Here is a 6,000-nt window from a genome sequence, read left to right on the forward strand (position 1 = left end):
GGATGGATTTTCACCACATCAGCTCATGGAATTCTGATGCCAAACACCAGAACTTCCCCCGGGAGACTCCAAGCTAAACCCTGGGCTTTATTTCTAAGCAGGATCCTGTGTCTCTGGAAGGGCCCAAGCAAAACACAGCCCAAAGCTCCCGTGGATGTGCAGATATGGATAGTCTGGATCCGAATTTCACAGCTCAGCCCTTCTCGAGCTGCCACTTTCAGTGCCTTTCCGAAAAAACCCAACGTTCCGTCTTGCTGGATGCAAACCCCTCCTCGTATTTTCCTTCGGAGACCTCCAAACGCTCTTAAACCAGCTGAGCCTCTTCCTGAAGAATTCTGTTTATGCTTTGCTCAAGGCACTTTCAAACTTGAGACTTTTCTCTCGGCCCGGGACACCAGAGTGTGAAGGCAAACAAGCCACGGGTTTTCTTGGATTATCTTTTATTGGGAGAAGAAACCCCCTCAACAGCACCAACAATGATTCTTTTTACAGCAGCCCCCCCTCCCACACCCCCCGGGTCTCCCTGAGAGCCAAAATTTGATCCTGCTGATGTATTTTTCCCTCCCAGTGTGTGATCCCTCGTCCTGCTGAAGTTTATCCTTCGTAGCTTCTGTTGCCACCCGAGTTATGGAATCATGGAACGGTTTGGGTTGGAAGGGATCTCAAGGATAATTTCATTCCCGCTCCCTGCCATGGGCAGGGGCACCTTCCACCAGCCCAGGTTGCTCCAAGCCCCATCCAACCTGGCCTTGGACACTTCCAGGGATCCAGGGGCAGCCACAGCTTTTCTGGGCAACCTGTGCCAGGGCCTCCCCACCCTCACAACCAACAATTCCTTCCCAATATCCCATCTATCCCTGCCCTCTGGCTTCAAAGTTACATTTCTCCATGTCCTATCCCTCCATCCCTTGTCCCCAGTCCCTCTCCAGCTCTCCTGGAGCCCCTTCAGGCCCTGCAAGGGGCTCTCAGCTCTCCCTGGATCTGTCTCTTCTCCAGGTGAACCCCCCCAGCATTCCCAGCCTGGCTCCAGAGCAGAGGGGCTCCAGCCCTTGGAGCATCTCCTGGGCTTCCTCTGGAATTGCACCAACAGCTCCACATCTTTAGATGCTCAGGGGCTGACTAGGTCACCTCAGGTTTAGATTTAGGGCTGTAGCACCCTCTGCTCTCCTGTCACCAACCTGGCTTTGGACACTTCCAGGGATCCAGGGGCAGCTACAACTTCTCTGGGAAACCCATTCCAGTCCCTCCCCACCCTCCCAGGGAAGAATTCCTTCCCTATATCCCATCCAAACCTGCCCTCTATCAGTTTAAAGCCATTAAGTAGAGCCCAGAACTGAACTGGGTGTGTTCCCACAGTCATTCCCCAAGGCAATGGTTCACTGGATTTTCCCTCTGGATGAAGACTTGAATAGCTGAGAAAACTCCTGTCGGACCATTTTTCATGGAATTATTCGGATCCCCCGCTGCTTTCTTTCCAAAATGTTTATTTTGTGGACCACCACAATGGCCTGTATGAATTATTGGTGGTCTGTGCTCTTTAATGCGGGGAGTTACTGCTTTATAACATACTTAGCATTTTTTTTATATTATTTTGATTTAATATTTTCTTTGATATTAACTCAAAAAAACACCGAAACAACGTAACGACTGTGAAGCTTTCTGCTCTTAAACTCACATAAAAATATTACAGTTTTTAAGAAAAGAAAACCCTCAAAACACAAACCATAAAGTATTTTCTGTTCATAATAATTTTAGAAGCCATGAAACCTTTTGGTTTGTTTAAAATCTACATCCTAAGAAGTAAAAAAAAATAAAAAAAAGGGGGGTTCGGTAGGAAAGAATAAAAAATTAAAAAAATTACAGCAGTTTTAAGTCAAGGAAAAAATGGGCAGGAGGATTTTTAATAGAAAAGATATTAGGAAAGGGTTTATTAGAAAAAAAGGGGATTGACTTTCAGCACCAGGAGGTGGTAATTAGGTGCCAAGATTGAAATTGTCCACGACATCAGCCTGGCCATTTTTCACTGGCTCTGGTTGCCAGTTTGGGATGTGATTGGACACCTCGGAGACTCCCTCGAGGAGATTTTCACCCCCTGCTCTTCCACCACAATTCATGGGAAGGAGGAGAAGGAGAAGGAACAAGAATCAGCTGAGAGGAACCAAAGTTTTGCCGCTCTGAGGATCCGCTTCTTGCAAATTTCGCTCCGTTTTTCGTTCCACGTGAAATAAGTAAAAAAATAACAAAAAAAGCCTTTTTTTACTCCAAATATTGTGACAGATTTTACCTGCAGATGAAGACAAATATCTGAATTTATTTATTGACAACAGGAAATCTCAGTGGCTGAGTCAGCTGAGAAAGGAACCAAAGTTTTGCCGCTCGGAGGATCCGCTTCTCACAAATTTCGCCCCGTTTTTCGTCCCACGTGAAATAAGTAAAAAAAAAAACAAAAAAAAATCTTTTTTTACTGTAAATATTGTGACACATTTTACCTGTTGATTAAGACAAATATCTGAATTTTTTTCCCATTTATGAGCAAGGGAATTCCCAGGAGGGTTGAAGTTTTTGGGGGTGTTCATGTGTGTGTCCATTTACGTGTGTGTGTCATTTATATGTGTGTGTCTCTCTCTCGTTGCACAGGCACATCCACACCCATTCTGGGTTTGAAAGCTCAGGCAGAGGAGAAGGATTGGCTTCCTGAGGCATTTTCTGTGTTCTCTGGCAGCCACTTAGACCCGGGTTAACCTGAGCTTTCCCACAGAACTCCAGGCCAGGGAACGTGATCATAAAACTTTCCCATCCGTGCAGCACTTTAAACCAAACTCATGGTACTGCAGGATGGATGAATTCCATTCCCAGTGTGTTTGTGTGATGAATTCAGTGGATGGGAGGGATTTAGAAGATTTTACTCTTTTGATTTGATTTTATTTTTATTTTTTTCCTATTTTTTTTCCCCTTCCAGAAGCGAATTTGCAGGAGAGAAACGGTTGGCCAAAGGAACCGGGTCCATCAGAGCTGACTGGGGTTGAACTCTCAGAGCCAAACGTGAACCTCAGAGACCCACCACAGTCTCACAATGAAGGAAAAATAAATAAAAATAAAGAAATAAAATCATCAAACTCCTCCTTTTCAGTGGAATTTCGTGGCACACAAAACAAGTAGCGACGGGAGGGCGCAATCCCGAAAAATAAAATCATATTTAAAAAAAGATCATAATAAAATCAGCATCCATGGAACAAAATATGCCATCTGGAATTATGACAGCAAATCCAAGTGGCTCCAGCTATGCAAGGCATTCCTTTGCACCAACTAATTAAATACATCAAATTCCTTTGCTTTCCAATTTTCCCTCGAGGAACAAATGCAAGACAGAGCCTCTTACCAGCTTTGCTTCTTTCCTTTTATAATCTCATCTCTAAACTCCATCACCTTGAATTTATTCAGGGTATGCTTTTTGGAGGTAGAGGAGGAGCAGGATTTTCACCTAAAATGACATTTTGAAATAGAATTATTGTGGTTTCTGGTAACAGAATGTCCCAGGAGAAGAAACGCTGCGATGAAGTTTGATCTCCATCATATTCATTGTTGGGTCATTCCATGGGTTGAGAAGTTGATGCCAATCATGATTTTAATTCCCAAATGTACATAATGGGAGTTTTATTTAATGTACATAATGAGACTTTTATCTAATGTACATAATGAGACTTTTAGGTGACACTTTTTTATATGGGAATTATATTTATGGGAATTATATATATATATAAATATATATAATTATATATACAATTATGTATCATTATATATATAACTATATAATATATATTTTTATATATAGTTATATTTATATGTATATATAAAATTATATATATATATATTTGGGGAATTATCCCCAAACTGTATTTCTCTAAAGAAAGACCTGGAGCAAGGGAAGTGAAGGGTGAGGAAGGAATTGGAGAATCTCTCCTGTGAGGAGATCAATGTAGAAACCTAAAAACTTCTGCCGTGCCTTTAAATAGACTTTTTCCCCAGTAATTCTTAGAACTGGCCAGGAAACTGCATCTGAATATTTTTTTTCCCCTCCTGAAAGGCAAAATTCCCGACAAATTCACTCTCCATTGGTCCTTTGGACAGATTTTGAGAATGGAAAGTGAGTTGTTAAAACCTGAAAAAAAAGATTTCTGGACAAAAATCTTTAGACATTTGAAATTAAAAATGTCCAAAGTCAGCAGCCCTGTTTCCTGTGATATTCCCTTAGTTATTCCCATGGAAGATCAATGAGAATATGGGAGGGATAATACCCTTTTTTAACATTTATTTTCAGGCATCTCCTAATCTCTGGGTCCTAAAGAGCTTTTTTGTTGTGAGTTGGTGTGTCTCTAAATCCCTTCTTTTAGAAATAAGTTGCTTGAAGGTTATTTTGGTCAGATATGGGGGCATTTAAAAAAAAATCTCAGAGAAATAACCACAGTTTGTGTGAACAACCCATCTCTCTATTAATTATTCTCAAAAGTGTGACAAAGTTTTTTTAGATGAAAGGGCGTTTTTTTTTTTCCTTAATTTTTAATTTCAGGAGCATAAATGTCCTTGAAGAATTGAGCCATTCCATACTTTTCCATCATAAAAGCAGAAGAATTGGGGTTTTTTAGAACAATTTAGGCTCTCTGGGCTTCACCAATTGATGCCAAGGCCTTAAGGGACCACAGAGGGCAAGTGGTTTGGTTATTCCTGACCTACAAAACTCCACCTTGTACCTCTCTCTTCACTCCCACCCTTGGTGTGTCTGATGTCTCACTCCAAGCTGGGATAAATTCCACACATGGATCTTCCAGAATAACCAAATTAAAGCATACTAACACTGAAGAAACCCATGAACACACCACAAAAACAACATCTTCAATCACTGTCCTGAATCATGAGGACATCCCAGCATTGTGCTTTTCAAACTTGGACTCAGCTTCCACTTTATCCTGAATTATTGCTTTGGGGTTTGGTGTTTCTTTCCTTATTTTTTTGTATTTATTTTTTAATTATTTTTATTTTTTATTTTTTAATTTTTATTTTATTTTTATTTTTATTTCTATTTTTTATTTTTATTTTTTATTTTTTACTATTTTCTATTTTTTTTTATTATTTTTTTTTATTTTTTTACTGGAGATGGAGCAGGAGGAATTTCCTAGGATGGCCCTCTCCTGGCTTTTTGGGATCTGCATGCTGGTGGTGCCTGTTTGTTCCCGCCCAGGGAATCCACAGCTTCCCAGGGTCCCTGGGTGATTCCCAATCCTCATCCTGGGGTGATTCCTAATCCCCATCCCAGGGTGATTCCCAATCCCCATCCCAAGGTGATTCCTAATCCTTATCCCTGGGGGCTGGAGGCAGAGTAGGAGGAATTTCCCAGGATGTCCCCCAAGGAGGTTGGTGGGGAGACACCCAGGGAGGACAACCATCCATGGGGTGCTTCAGGGCTCCCACCACCATCTGGCCCATCTTTCTCAGAATTCCCAGCCCCTTTTGAAGCTCCTCGATGCTGATCCAGCTCCGTCAATCCGAGCTTTGCCGAGCACTTGCACAGTTGATTCAGCTGCTCGGGGTATCCGGTCATTTGGGCCCAGGATTTCAGGGCAGATGGTCCTAATTTGGGGCCAAATCACTCCCTTCTGGGCTGCTGGCACAGAAAGCCCCACCAGCCCAGTTGGCCATCTGGGTCGAGACAGACCTCCGACCCTTTTTCTGGTACCATCTGAGAACTGTAAACTGAATTTGTTGGCAGCCAGGGGAGTTTCTGGGCTTTTTTTTTTTCCCCCCTGACAGATGTCCAAAGGAACCGTGAGCTGATGTTTCACTTGCTGCCTGGGGTGGCTCTGCATCTGTTTCAAGACCTTGCAAAGCCCTCAGGACTGTGAAGATGGTTCTCCCGTGGCAAGCAAAGCCTGGGAGGGAAAACTGAGCATTTTAAAGGCCCAGAGAGTGGTGGGGATGGTGCTGCATCCAGTTGGGATCTGGGCA

This window comes from Chiroxiphia lanceolata, chromosome 1, assembly GCF_009829145.1.
Source record: "Chiroxiphia lanceolata isolate bChiLan1 chromosome 1, bChiLan1.pri, whole genome shotgun sequence".
NCBI lineage: Eukaryota > Metazoa > Chordata > Aves > Passeriformes > Pipridae > Chiroxiphia > Chiroxiphia lanceolata.